This window comes from Oryzias latipes, chromosome 2 (assembly GCF_002234675.1).
Source record: "Oryzias latipes chromosome 2, ASM223467v1".
NCBI classification, from domain to species: Eukaryota; Metazoa; Chordata; class Actinopteri; order Beloniformes; family Adrianichthyidae; genus Oryzias; species Oryzias latipes.
In genome coordinates, this window is record NC_019860.2 from 6,409,640 (window position 1) to 6,425,547 (window position 15,908).

General features: G+C 44.9%; 2 protein-coding genes across 3 annotated transcripts in view; both read left to right on the plus strand.

Annotated features, from left to right (window-relative positions):
- LOC105355327 (NACHT, LRR and PYD domains-containing protein 12-like) overlaps positions 1 to 15,908 on the plus strand; it is a 1,049,862-nt gene that overhangs the window by 331,388 nt on the left and 702,566 nt on the right. The window lies entirely within an intron of this gene.
- LOC105355311 (NACHT, LRR and PYD domains-containing protein 12-like) overlaps positions 1 to 15,908 on the plus strand; it is a 93,452-nt gene that overhangs the window by 37,858 nt on the left and 39,686 nt on the right. The gene's annotated exons all lie outside the window — the stretch shown is intronic.

Genomic DNA, 15,908 nt, shown 5'->3' on the forward strand with positions numbered 1-15,908 from the left:
TTTGCTGTTTTGCCCTTGCAGGAATGACTGTTATGTTGGAGCCACAAAAATGCTCTCATGGGTTCATTAATATGAGGGTGAAGGCTTAAAATGATGACTTTTTTGTTGTGCTTAATAAAAAAAAAAAAAAAAAATTCATACAAATATGTTGGTTCTGATCAGTGATGTTTTGCTTCCCTGAACACATCGGGGCCCTGTTGCACAAAAGTAGGATAAGGGATTAAGCCAGGCTCCAGACCAGGCTAAATTCCAGGATCTATTTAATCTCATCCCTAATGTCAGTCAGCAGTCGCCACAAATGGAAACCAATAGTTATTTCACTGCTCACTATACATTTTTATCACATATAACTAGACCCACTGTCATTATTTAAACGTTTGTGATCATTAATTTCAATCATTTTGGATAAATAATGAGTTTTAGATGATGTTGCTATCATTAGATAATTTACAGTTTCCTATAGACTATAAGGCTATATGTAAAATGATAGAATATTAGGGCCACAGAGGGAAAAAAAGACAAGTCATAATATTGTAACCAGTTGTTTTAAAGGAGGACAGTTGTTAAAATGACAGATGTGGGGCATTTCGTGAAATTGTACCTCAGTATGGTTTCATAAACGAAGACATGCTGATGTGCCAGAATATGAAGTATCACATTTTCATAACTATCAAAACTGTTAAAAGAATATTTTGCTTTTCTGCAGAAAGAACCAGCCTCATAAATTTATGACTTCATTCTTTTTGCTCAGTGGGGCCCTAGTACTCTGTCATATTAAATAATACACATTCCATATGAATATGAAAACACAATGTGTAACATTATGTTCCTATTTGAATAAGGACAAAACAAAGCAGGTCAACTACACTCAAAAAACGTTCACTTTGAATGAACATAAAAAAAATTATGGAAATGATTTCCACATGATTAGATAGCGTTAATTAAACAAATATGAATCATATTGGTCCTACTTAATGTATTTAGGTTCAAACTAATAAGTTTAAGTTGATTCAATCTAAATACTGCAGTTGGACCCAACTTTAAATTAATATTGTTGCTCACTTTCAAAAGATAAAAGTTGATCCAACTTAATTGAATCACTCCAATTGGTCACACCTCATTAAATTAAGTTTATTCAACTTAAATTTGTATGACTACCTAGCACAATTTATGTTGATATAACTTAATTTTTTGCTTTAATTTTAATATACATCTGACATTGATAATGTTTTCCAAAGTTACGACCAATAATTTTCACAACCAGGACTTGCATTACGCAACAAAGTCCCATATCAAAAGACAGGAGCTCAATTAACGCAAATTCTGTCTTAAGTATTGTAACATTAACATTTTGCCGCACAACGGGGTTGGTCATCATCCTCTCCCACACTCTAACTCATGGTGCAGAAAAAAATTAACATAACAGTTTAAATCACTAGTTAAAACAGAGTAAAACAGCCAGACAATAAAACACGTGGACAAAAACTCAGACTTAGACCCCAATCTGCCCAGATAGACAAAGAAAATGGAATCCCACAATTCCTTGCGATTACTAATGTATCCAATTTAATGGTATCATGTCTGATCAACATGATTGAAATTAGTAACTTTTAAATGGATTATTTTTATGTACGATCGACATGATTCATTCACGTAAGATTTACAAACAAAATTTTCTGGTTGAAATGACAAGTTACATTTTCATAAAATTAATTGGCTGGTAATTTCATTTACATTTTTTTCTCTTTGCTTTATCACTGTGGCGGTGTTGCCTTTCTTCTTAATTATATCTTTTACCTTCTCGTATGCCTCCATGAGGATTTGTGCTTCCGACGGGGAAAGGTACGTGGCTTTAGTTGCCATGGTAAATCAGTTAATCTGTGATCTGTGGCGGGGTCTGTTTGAGTGAGCCGTGAGCGCGCACCTATCCAGGATTGGTTTCACCTGGCTTGATGAATCCGTGTCTGCTCATCCTGGCTTGGTCTTTGTGCAACCAATTAAGCCTGGACGCACATGTTTTGGCTTCATTGAGCTCAGCTCAGTCATTTATCCCGGATGTCTTAATTCTACTTTTGTGCAACAGGCCACAGATCTTTTTGATGCTTCAAGCTAAACAGGATTTTGGTTTGATTTTGGATGAGATCCAATTTCATTTCACGCAGTTCCTAAACGCAGCCAGCAGGTGTCTCCCTTCTCACTTCTTCTGACAGAGAGAAAGCACGTGATGGTGTGTTTCTATGGAGAATCAGTTTAGAGGTAAGATCGGGCCTAAAAGATCCAGCCCGACCCGACACAGGCCCGCGGGCAATAAAGCCGATCCGGTCCGAACCCGACCAATTAACTTGATTTGCAGGCCCGAGCCCGAAGCAAACCCAAAATTTCAATTTATCCCATAGTATTTTTGTCAGAAAAAAACCGCCAGATTTCTTAAAGGTAAAATAATCTACATATTTTTATGATCATGAAAGTTATTTTCTTTCGAACAGAGAGTGGTCGCTGCAGCCGCGCGCGCAATCAAGCTCGCTGTTGTGGCATAGAGTTCCGCCGGAAACGCTGCGCATAGGTTCCTCCCTACATGATAAATGCATTTGCACAACGAAATAACGCTGGAACACAGAATAAGAGGCCAGACAAAAGAAAGAGAGATCTTGATGCGCACTCACTTCATTACGCGGAGAAATACTGCAGCCTTTTCAGTTCCCCTGTCTTAAGTTTATCCTTGACTTTAACCTTGCTGCACCATATCGGGGATACCTAAACAAAATAGATGCAGACTTGCAGAGGGAAGATTACATTTACGACACGTGCGCGTAGCTGCGGGTGGCCGGCGCCCCCCCTCTTTCTGCCAGTTGCTGGACCACAGTGTATGTCAATCAACGGTGGGCTGGTGACTCGTGGGAGGGGGCCTGTGTGTGGGAGACCTGTGTGTGTGTGTGTGTGTGGGTTCGGTGAACATTCTCCCTCTGAGTAAGAAGAAGCTGGCTGTGCCTTTCGGTTCGTGCGGTAACCGTTCTGACTTACAGGATTATCTGTGCTGCAGATCCCATGTTTGCCACTAGAGGGCCGCACAGCTGCTTCAGTCTTTGTCATTGTTGCTGTGTGAGCCTGAAGGAGCTTCAAAGTGAGCTGCAGCTTGGTTCAGACAAACCTCCACATTCACACACAGATGTGATCCTGAAGAAGTCTGAACAGAACATTTCAGGAGAACTCTTCAGTCCAGAACATGAGCCTGCATTGTTCCTGAAACTGGGATCAGAGTTCTGCTCTCTGCTCCAACAGAACCACCTTCATGAGCTCCTGGTTTCTTCTGGATCCTCCAACATTCAGACGCTCTCTGACTGAGTTCATGTCTGCACAGAAACCTTCAGGATTCTCTTCTTCCACACGTCTTTCACTCTGAAACTCTCTTCTGAATGTGGATCATCTCAGTCAGACGTTCAGCAGCATCAGAGCCTTACAGACAGAAAGTCTCTCTGGATCAGAAACCAACAGCAGACATTTCAAGCCGTCATCTGTTCCTAATGTTCATTCCCCGCCATCATTGAAAGCTTTTGGAATAGTCCCTAAAGCCAGCGATCGGGCCGCTTTGGAGCATGAACTCATCACTCGGTGTCACGGTGGCAGAGAGATGACAGATCCCAAATCTGAGGCTGAAATGATCACGTCCTACCAGCTCCACTCTGGATTTGGGACCAAAAACCTTTGAAGATGTTGGAGCATTGTTGGAGAATAGACTGACAACATTTGTTTGGAAGAAAGATCGACCTTTGACCCCTCCCTCATGTGTTCCACATCCAGCTGCAGACACACCACTACAGCTCACATTCCACTTCTGATCCAGCAGTTAGAACCAGAGCCTGCATTTGCAGCAGGTTCCAACCCACTGACCACTGATCCACACAGGGGGACGTCCTAAGGGGCGGAGTCAGCCACTGGAGAGAGCAAAAAGGAGAAATGGGGGTCACTCTGGGCCTCTCTGTGTCTGGACCTTCAGAGGGACAGTGGTTTGGTCCAGAACACGGATGCTAAACTAGCTCTCTGGAAACTTGAACTTGTTGAATGGGAAACTTCCTGAAATCTTCTTCATCTGTTGACTTGTTCTTTCTTCATCTGAATGAGCTCAGTCCTCTCCCAAATCCAACTCCATCTATCTTCAGTGCTTTGGACTGAGTTGGAGCAGAACTAGAGCTTTCTCCAGATGTCCTAGTACTTTTAGATCAGTGTCTTCCAATATTTGGAGCCCAGGTTCACTTCTTTCCCTGACAAAAATCCCAAAAGGCCTACCAGCCACCAAATAGTCAGAAACCAGAGAAACTTGGTGGTCTACATTGATGAGAAACCAGTCCCTCCAGGATGACACATGGCTTTTTGGAATCATTTCACACACAAACAAACGGGAAGTTGTGCTTGTTTTTCTGAGAAAATGCAATCAAATGTGTGATAATGGTACATCAACAATCATTTTGCATCTTTTACCCAACTGCAAAAAAAGTTTTCGCTCCCACCGGGTCATTTTTCTAGGTATTTGCAAATCAGACACTTTGTCATGGTTGGAGTTTCTTTTGTATTGGTTTTTGCTTTTCGTTTTGGTCTATGTCATGTTTGAGTTCTGTTTCCTGTTTTATTTTGAAAGGTTTACTGTCTTGTCATGTTTTGTCCCAATCTGTCCTGATCATGTTCACCTGTGTCTTGTCTGCCCTGTCTGTATATAAGTCTTGTCTCTGCCTTCCTCTTGTGCTGGTCCATTAACGTCTCTTCCCTGACTGTCTAGTCCATGTCTGTCTCCTGCCACGTTTTCAAGTTTTGCCCACAGTGAGTCTTGTTTTGTTTTACCCTGCTCTGCAGCGTCTTATGTTAATCAAACCCCTTGCACGGAACCGTTTGCCTCCCGCCTCTGCATTCTGGGTCCTTCCTGCCCACCAGCCTTCCCCACCTGACACACTTTGTTAAACAATCTATAACTCAGTTTCAACAACTGCCATCACAACCTGAATTTTTCAAAGTCTTGATTAAAGCATCGACATCTAAGAATTTGATTTCAGATTTTGTCAGATGTTTTCATAGGTCACCAACAAATACTCATATTAAGGTTGAATGGGCAGATGACATTGGGACGGATGTCCCTATTAGTTTGTGGATAAGCGCTTTGAAAGGGATCAAGTATTGTTCCATAAGTGCACATCTACAACTCATACAGTTTAAAGTAATCCACCGTTTGCATTACTCCAAAACAAGATTGCATACAATTTTTTTCTTCTGTTTCACCAAACTGTAATCGTTGTCAAACTGGTATAGGTTCTTTATCTTGTTTATTTTACTCATGCCCTAAGCCAACACATTTTTGATTTAATATATTTAGGTTGTTTAGTTCAGTTTACAATGCACAAATAACTCCTAATGTGTCACGGTTCCGCCGTCAGCTGCTTCCCTCCTCCCTGCTCCTCATTGGAACCAGCTGCACCTCATCACCTCATCACCAGCAGACCTTCTTAAGGAGATCCATCCCAGCATACTACGCCAGTCCGTTACACTCTCTCCGGTGCCTACGCCTGGTCTCTAGTTAAGTCCAGTTTTGCCAAGTTAAGCCACGAACTTACCTTGCCTTATTCTACGCCTTCAGGTCCGCTCCTCCACGGGTGCCGCTGGTTCTTCCTCGTCACCGGCTGTCTACGCCGTCCTCGGCGCCTCCACTCGCTCCAAGCTGTGCTCGCCGTCCTCGGCGCTCCACCTCGTCACAGGCTGTCTACGCCGTCCTCGGCGCCTCCACTCGCTCCAAGCTGTGCTCGCCGTCCTCGGCGCTCCACCTCGTCACAGGCTGTCTACGCCGTCCTCGGCGCCTCCACTCGCTCCAAGCTGTGCTCGCCGTCCTCGGCGCTCCACCTCGTCACAGGCTGTCTACGTTGTCCCTGACATTCCTCCTCGTCCACGACTCGCATCACCCTCAGATTAAATCTTCTGACTCTGCCTCGTCTCCTGAGTTTCTTCCGGGTTCCAGCAACTGGGTCTCCATAGTGTTTGACCATGACAGAACGGACTGGCCATAGCCCAGACCCAGCTGACCCGGAAGGACTCCGCTTCGCAGTCACGCAGCAGGGGATTGCTCTGGGACGCCAAGCGGAATCACTGAACCAGATGGCCACCGTCCAGCAGGATCTTTTCCGTCGGCTGGACGGAATATCTCATGCCCTAATGGACCTTACCGGTCAACAATCTTCCATCGCCGCAGCCAGCACCTCCTTCTCCGCCACCGGAAGTCCGGGCCCCGCTATCGCTAACGCAGCTAACGAAAACATCCGGCTTCAACCCGAGGTCTTCCATGGTGACGTCAAAGCATGCGGGGGTTTCCTCCTACAATGTCGGCTAATTTTCCAGCAGGCTCCGCGACATTACCACGCCGATCAAAGCAAAATAACCCTCATCGTGAACTCTCTTAGGGGTAAGGCGCTCCAATGGGCGCAGGCTTTTCTTACTGCCAATCCCATACACCAGGTCCCATTCGAGCGTTTCATATATGAGTTTTGTCTGGTGTTCGACCAGCCCCGCAAGGAGGAAGAAGCTACTCGCCGATTACTAGCTCTCAGGCAACGCAGCAGATCAGTGAGTGACCATTTAATTGACTTTCGTATCCTGGCGGTGGAGGCAGGTTGGCCGGACATCGCTCTTAAGGGGGTGTTTTACCAATCTCTCAATGACTCCATCAAGGATCATTTATGTTCTCAGCCCGAAGCCAAGACTTTTGAGGAACTCGTCACCGCGGCCTTGCGGTCTGACGTTCGCCTCCGAGAACGCCAGGCTGAGCGTCCCCACTATCAAAAGAAAACGGTGGTCAAACTCCTGCCTCTGACATCAAGCACTGAATCTCTCCATCCCGTTTCTCATGAACAGGTCAGAGGACCCCCGGAGGAACCTATGCAAATAGGACACTCCAAACTTACACCTGAGGAGCGGCAGAGACGTAGAGACGAAGGTACCTGTTTTTACTGTGGACAGTCGGGTCATCTCGTTCACCAGTGTACCTTACGTTTAAACGCCAAGACCCCCCGCTAGACGACAGGCCGCGGGCGGGTCACCCTCCTCTCACCACTGAGAACACCTTTTTGTACATCCCTGTCAAGCTATGTAACCTTTCAAGAACCCATGTTTGCAAGGCTCTCATTGATTCTGGTTCCGAACAGAGTTTTATTGATAACCATCTGGTCTCTGAGCTCAATCTCCCTACAGAACCGTTGGAACATCCCGTCAAGGCGGCTGGACTAGGAGGCCAACTCCTTACTCACATCACCCACCGCACCAAGCCCGTTCAACTAATCTCTTCTGGTAACCATCATGAATTCATGCAGTTTTATGTCACTCAATCCCCCCAATCTCCGGTCATCCTAGGGTTTCCCTGGCTGTGCGCTCATAACCCGCAGTTTGACTGGGTTAACCGGCACATCACCAACTGGAGTACTGCCTGTATGGCTAATTGCCTTCGCTCCGCCATTCCTTCAGTTCCCACAAGTCACTGTCCTACTCCGGAGGTCATCGACCTTTCCAAGGTACCGTCCTGCTATCACGACCTTAAGACGGTTTTTAGTAAGGCCAGGGCGGGCGCTTTACCACCTCACAGACCGTACGACTGCTCCATAGAACTTCTAAAAGGGGCTACTCTTCCCAGGGGTCGTCTGTTTAATTTATCAGGCCCTGAGAAGCAGGCAATGGAAATGTACATCCACGAAGCTCTCGCTTCCGGACACATACGTCCCTCCTCCTCTCCTGTCGGGGCTGGGTTCTTTTTTGTCCAAAAGAAAGACAAAACCTTACGCCCCTGCATCGATTTTCGAGAGCTTAATCAGATCACTGTTAAAAATAAGTATCCTCTCCCGCTAATCAGTTCCGCCCTTGACTCCGTCCAAGAAGCTCGGGTCTTTACTAAACTGGACCTTCGTAATGCCTATCATCTCGTCCGTATGAGGGAGGGGGATGAATGGAAGACAGCGTTTAACACCCCCCTCGGACACTTTGAGTATTTAGTAATGCCTTTCGGGCTCACTAACGCACCCGCCATTTTTCAACATCTCGTAAATGATGTGCTTCGTGATTTCCTCAACCGTTTTGTTTTTGTATACTTAGACGACATTCTCATTTACTCCCGTGACCAGACCCAACACACCCACCATGTCCGGCAGGTACTCGAGCGTTTACTCGAGAACCAGCTTTTTGTTAAAGCTGAAAAATGTGAATTCCATGTTCCCACCATCTCTTTCCTCGGGTTTATAATAGAGGCAGGAAACATCCGCCCTGATCCCGCTAAAGTCTCTGCCGTAGCTAATTGGGAACCGCCTGAGTCCAGAAAACAGCTCCAACGTTTCCTCGGTTTCGCCAATTTTTACCGCCGGTTTATCCGGAATTACAGCGGCATTGCTGCCCCTCTCACTAAGCTCACTTCGGTCAATTTCCCCTTTATTTGGACTCAGGAGGCTCAGGCTGCTTTCGACAAGCTCAAGGCCTTATTCACCTCGGCTCCCATCCTCATTCAGCCCGACCCTCTTCGCCAGTTCGTAGTCGAGGTCGATGCCTCCGACTCTGGGGTCGGGGCGGTTCTCTCCCAGCGTGAGAGCGAGACCGGCAAATTAAAACCTTGTGCCTTCTTCTCTCGCAAACTCTCCGCTGCGGAGCGTAATTACGACGTGGGTAACCGAGAACTTCTGGCTATAAAACTCGCGTTAGAGGAGTGGCGCCACTGGCTCGAGGGTGCGGCTCAACAATTTATCGTTTGGACGGATCATAAAAACTTAGCTTACCTCCGATCCGCCAAACGTTTAAATTCACGTCAGGCCCGTTGGTGCCTTTTTTTTGACCGTTTTTCCTTCGTTATTACTTATAGGCCTGGCAGCAGGAATATAAAGCCTGATGCTCTTTCACGTCTCTCCAGCATCAGTGACAGTCAGGAACCCTCTCCCATTATTTCCCCCACATGTATTATTGGTCAACTCACGTGGGACGTTGAGACCCGGGTCCTACAGGCCCAAAACGAAGAACCCGATCACCCTCCAGCTCCTGCCAACACCCTTTATGTTCCCTCCTCGCTTCGTTCTGCGGTTTTGGTCTGGGGGCACACCTCTCGCATTTCCTGTCATGGGGGCATTCAAAGGACTCTAAAACTCCTCCGAAGGAGGTTCTTCTGGCCCACCATGGAGCGCGATGTCAGGGAGTTCGTCGCCGCCTGCGAAGTCTGTGCACGCTCCAAGTCCACGCACTCTCCTCCTGCCGGTCTGCTCCATCCTCTGCCTGTTCCTCAACGTCCTTGGTCCCATCTCGCCATGGACTTTGTCACTGGTCTGCCCCCCTCACAAGGTAACACAGTAATACTCACCGTCATCGACCGTTTTTCAAAATCTGCTCAGTTTATTCCCCTTCCCAAGCTACCCACAGCCACAGAGATGGCCGATATCGTGGTCCAGAACGTATTCCGCCACCACGGCATACCCAGTGACATTGTTTCAGACCGTGGCCCTCAATTTGTGTCGCAGGTCTGGAGAGCCTTTTGTTCTGCTCTAGGGGCCACGGTCAGTTTAACTTCTGGACATCACCCCCAGTCTAACGGACAGGCGGAGCGCGCCAACCAGGAACTCGAGGCAGCGCTGCGCTGTCTGGCCGCTCAAAATCCGGCCAACTGGTCCTCGTTCCTGGTCTGGATAGAGTACGCCCACAACAATCATCCCTCATCAGCCACTGGTATGTCCCCTTTTGAGGTTTCCTTGGGCTACTCCCCCCCCCTTTTCCCCTCTCAGGAGTTAGACCTGGCCGTGCCCTCCATTCAGCACCACCTCCAGAAGGTTCAGCGCGTCTGGCAGCAGGCCAGGGCTGCTCTCCTGCGCACTAGGGAGAGCAACTGCCGGATTGCTAACCGCCGCAGAGTGAAGGGTCCGACCTACCAGCCGGGACAAAAAGTATGGCTTTCCTCCCGTGATATCCCTCTTCAAGCCACCTCCCGCAAACTGGCCCCCCGGTTCATCGGTCCCTACACGGTCGAGAAGATTATTAACCCCACCTGCGTGCGCCTTAAGCTTCCGGCAGCCCTCAAGGTACACCCCGCTTTCCATGTCTCTCACCTCAAGCCCTTTCAGGAAAGCCCGTTGTGCCCACCGTCCGCTTCCCCACCACCCGCCCGGGTCATCGACGGTGCTCCTGCTTTTACGGCCCGTAGGGTGCTGGATGTTCGCCGCCGGGGCCGTGGGTATCAGTTCTTGGTGGACTGGGAGGGTTACGGTCCGGAGGAGCGCTCATGGATCTCCCGCTCCCTTATTCTGGACCGTGCCCTCATCGATGACTTTTATCGGGCTCATCCGGATCGTCGCCCTGGACCGCCTGGAGGCGGTCGTTGAGGGGGGGGCACTGTCACGGTTCCGCCGTCAGCTGCTTCCCTCCTCCCTGCTCCTCATTGGAACCAGCTGCACCTCATCACCTCATCACCAGCAGACCTTCTTAAGGAGATCCATCCCAGCATACTACGCCAGTCCGTTACACTCTCTCCGGTGCCTACGCCTGGTCTCTAGTTAAGTCCAGTTTTGCCAAGTTAAGCCACGAACTTACCTTGCCTTATTCTACGCCTTCAGGTCCGCTCCTCCACGGGTGCCGCTGGTTCTTCCTCGTCACCGGCTGTCTACGCCGTCCTCGGCGCCTCCACTCGCTCCAAGCTGTGCTCGCCGTCCTCGGCGCTCCACCTCGTCACAGGCTGTCTACGCCGTCCTCGGCGCCTCCACTCGCTCCAAGCTGTGCTCGCCGTCCTCGGCGCTCCACCTCGTCACAGGCTGTCTACGTTGTCCCTGACATTCCTCCTCGTCCACGACTCGCATCACCCTCAGATTAAATCTTCTGACTCTGCCTCGTCTCCTGAGTTTCTTCCGGGTTCCAGCAACTGGGTCTCCATAGTGTTTGACCATGACATAATGTTCTGATTGCAATATTTGGTTGTTCAGAGCACACTCAGAAGCTGTCACACTCAACTCAACAAGCAGTCATGTTTGGAATGGTAATAGCCAAAAGGATTATTCTGAAGGAGTGGAAGGCTTCTACCTCCCCCTGTTTCTGTAAGTGGCTAAATGATATGGCGAGCTGTTTGTACCTTGAGGAAATCCGATAAAAATTGACTGGTCGGCAGGATAAATTCACAAAGACTTGGGGCGCTTTCATGGATCACATTAACCAGGCGAAAACCGAGCCTCTCATCTGATGATGACTGTTTACCTTTCTCTGCATTCTTAGGATGAATCCTTGTGTTGTTGCTGTATGTGGGAATTTATGCCGTGTTTCTCATTTGTACACTGGCAGTGTTTGTGTTGTGTGTTTAAAACTTTGTTAAAAAAGCATTAAAAAAATTTTAACAAAAAAAGTGTGATAATGGTCAATCTAAATGTTTAGATAAAGGCTGTAGGGGATTCAGGGATTGTGGAGCGGTTGTTGTTTCCTTCTGTGTTATAGTGCAGTTTTGTGTAACCTCCCAAAGAGGAGAAACACAAAAAAATGTTATATACTTATATAGCGCCTTTCTTCCTACAAGGACAAAGCGCTTTACAGTCACGGACCCATTCACCCAGTCACACACACATTCACACACTGGTGGTGGCTCCGCTGCCAAACACAGGCGCCCGCCTACCACCAAAAAAGAAAGGAAAAGCAAAGAGACAGGTGGAAGCCATCGTGAGATTTGTTTAAAACAGGAATTTCTGTCATGGTGCCTCCAGGAGTCCTCTCCTCCCCCCTCCTTTCTCTGCGTCCTCCCAGAATGGATCCAGCTGTCCGCATTCACCTCATCACCTGCACCTGTAAGAGATGGCTCCTGTCCAGTATTCATCGCCAGTTCGTTGCCCTCAATGGTGCATACATGGTTGAACCTAAGCTCTTTTCAAGTATAGTTTTGCTCTTGTCTCATCCAATCTCTCGGTGTGCCTACAGGAATCACTCATCCACCGGTGCCGACCTGGATCCAGTCATTAGATCTCCACAAGACTCCAAGTTACGACAGCTCCGATTTCATCCTGCAACCACGTCAAGCCCGTTCTTCCTACCCCGAGTCCCGCTATCCCACTTCTCGCCCGTCTGTGATACCCCCGAGGAAACTTACCTCCATCTCTACGCTTTATGACTCCTTCTCCGGTGATGTCTCCACTGCCAGCCTCCTGACTACCATAGACTGAATCAAATCCTTTGACACCATATCCAGTGTTTCGGTGTTTCAGCACTTGGGTCTGTTCTCGTCCTAGCCAAGCATGAGAATTTCTTTGTCATTTCGTGCACTAGTTTCATTTAGCACTAGTTGTTGAACATTCTATGTTTTGAAGAGGCAGGCTCTTCTCAAAGAAACTAGCAGGAGCCCCAGCACTGGTCTTTGCTTGGATTTGTTTTAGACTTGTTCATTGTACAATGCATGTTTTAAGGGGAGGAGGATTATTTTGTTGTTATTTTTGTTCCTATTATTACAATCCACAATGTGTCCCGTGTTGAATTCTATTAAAATGTGTGAAACAAATGTTTATCAAATAAAGACCAATCAAAAAGCCTGGAGCTTGGATTACCTCCCTTTGACCTGGACAGTGGTTGCCACACTCACCAGGCTGGAACTTAGAAGAAAAAGAGACCAAAATGATAAAGCAGGTTTTACAGGGAAATACCACACAGTGCTTTACAAACTAGAACTAAGAATATTCAGCATGCATTGGGAAAAACTCATTAGCTTCTTGTGTAAAATGACTCATTTGAAAAGCATTCTTGTGAAGAATAGTTAGAAACTGCCTTTAACTTTTATTACACTAATGGTTTAAACTTAATTCACTAAGCATGTATTGTCATCTCAAAATTATATTACATTTGAAGACAGCACAGCCAAGCTATTTTCCTCACAGTTTATTCTCATACTCTCTTTTTTCTGTGCATGTGTGATTTGCTGAGCAGGGCTCAGAACTTCAAAGAAGTTCTCCTGACCATCTTCAAAGCCACTTTCTGCTTTTTCAGTTGTTAAAAAAAAAACTTGGTTTATGCCACAAAACCAACCTTAGACACTGAAACAGAATGAATCCAATGCAGAAATGTGTTGACACCTTTAATTCAAAGTTCAATCATTTTGAATATCATTAAGAACATTTAAAAAATAAACATTTGGATCAGGCGTCTTAATCAGAGCACAACTCATGTTACCAGGACTGTGACTCAACAATATATACTCATATCCTTTAAATAATCTGTTTCAATCATTTTGATTTTTCAACCAAACTTGAGTATGTTGTGTTTTGTTGATAGGTAACATTGTCTTGAATGTCATCATCATAATCATCATCATGATCATTACATCATCACCATCGTTACATCATCATCATCATCACATAATCATCATATTCAAAACTTCACATCATTATCATCATCACATCATTATCATCATCACATCATCATCAGATCATCATCATCAGATCTTTATCACATCATCATTCTCTCATCATCATCACATAATTTTCATCATTACATCATCACATCATAATCAGATCATCATCATCACATTATCATCATCGTCACATCATCATCACATCTTCATATTCACATCATCATCATCACATCATCATAATCACATCATCATTACATCATTTTAATCATAACATCATCATCATTACATCATCATAATCATCATCATCGTCATCATCATCACATCATCATCATAATCACATCATCATTATATTAATCATCATTATCACATCAATATCATCATCATCATAATTAGCAGCATTAACAGCATCATCATATCACCTTCATCATCATTACATAATAATCACCATCATAACAACATCATCATCATCATCATCATCATCATCACATCATCATTATCAGATCATCATTATCATTATCATCACATCATCATCATCACATCATCATCATCATCATCATCATCATCACATTATCATAATCATCATCATCATCATCATCAAAATAATTACATCATCATCACATCATTTTAACATCAGCATCATCATAATCACATTATTATTATCAAATCATAATCATTATAAACATCATCATATCATCATCATCATCATTACATCATCATTATAACATCATCATCACACCATCATCAGCATCACATCATCATCACATCATCATCATCATAATCATCATTACATAATAATAGTCACATCATCATCATCACATCATCATAATCACATCACCATCATCACATCATTGTTATCAAATCATAATCATTACAGCATGATCATCTTCATCATCATCATCATCATCATCACATCACCATCATCATGATCATTTCAACAGCATCATCTTCTTCAAAATCATCACATAATCATTACATCATAAGAACATAATCATCATTAAATCATCATTATCACATCATCATCATCACATCATCATCATAATCACATCATCATAATCATCATCATCATCGTCATCATCATCACATCATCATCATAATCACATCATCATAATCATCATCATCACATCATCATCACAGCATCGTCATTATATTAATCATCATTATCACATCAATATCATCATCATCATCATAATTAGCAGCATTAACAGCATCATCATATCACCTTCATCATCATTACATAATAATCACCATCATAACAACATCATCATCATCATCATCATCATCACATCATCATTATCAGATCATCATTATCATTATCATCACATCATCATCATCACATCATCATCATCATCATCATCACATTATCATAATTATCATCATCATCATCAAAATAATTACATCATCATCACATCATTTTAACATCAGCGTCATCATAATCACATTATTATTATCAAATTAAAATCATTATAAACATCATCATCACATCATAATCGTCACATCATCATCATCACATCATCATCATAATCAAATCATCATAATCATCATCATCATCATCACATCATCATCATCATCATCACAGCAGCATCATTATATTTATCATCATTATCACATCAATAACATCATCATCATAATTATCAGCATAACAGCATCATCATATCATCTTCATCATCATTACATAATAATCATCATCATAACATCATAATCATCATCATCATCATCACATCATCATTATCACATCATCATCATCATCATAACATAATCATCATCATCATCACATCATCATATCATCATCGTCTTCATCATCATCACATCTTCATCAACATCACATTGTCATCAAGTCATCATCATCATATTAACTTTATCATCACTTCATCATCATCATCATCATCACCTCATCATCATCACAACATAATCATCATCACATTATCATAATCACATCATCATCATAATCATCATAAATATTACATCATCAACACATCAAAATCATCATTATCAAATCATCACATCATCATCATCATATTAATAATCACATCATCATCACATCATAATAATCATAAAATCTGTCACGGTGCCTGTCAGTTCACCTCCCCCCCTCCTACAGCTCTCACCACCTTGCTGATTGGAACCAGCTGATCCTCATCTTCTCATCATCCTGCCGGTCTTCATAAGGGAGCTCTCACCAGAATTCTACGCCAGTTTGTTATACTCACTCCGGTGCTTATGCCTGGCCTCTTAGTCTCAGCTTGTCTCCATACTTACCACATCTTGTGCTCACCTTCAGGTTCCTACCTTGGTCACGCTGGTTCCTCCCCTCCACGCTGGTCCTGCCGTCCTCGGCATCCACGCCTCGTTCCAAGCTGGTTTCCGCCGTCCTCGGCGTCCACGCCTTACCTCAAGCCGGTCCCGCTGTCCTCAGCGCCCAAGCCTCGCTCCCTCTGGATCCACAGTTCGACGCGTCCTCGTGTCGCCCCCTCCCCTTCATCTGCATCAGCTCAAAGGAAACACCAAGTTCAATCCACGGAGGAAATACGTCCACATCCCCTCAGAAACTTAT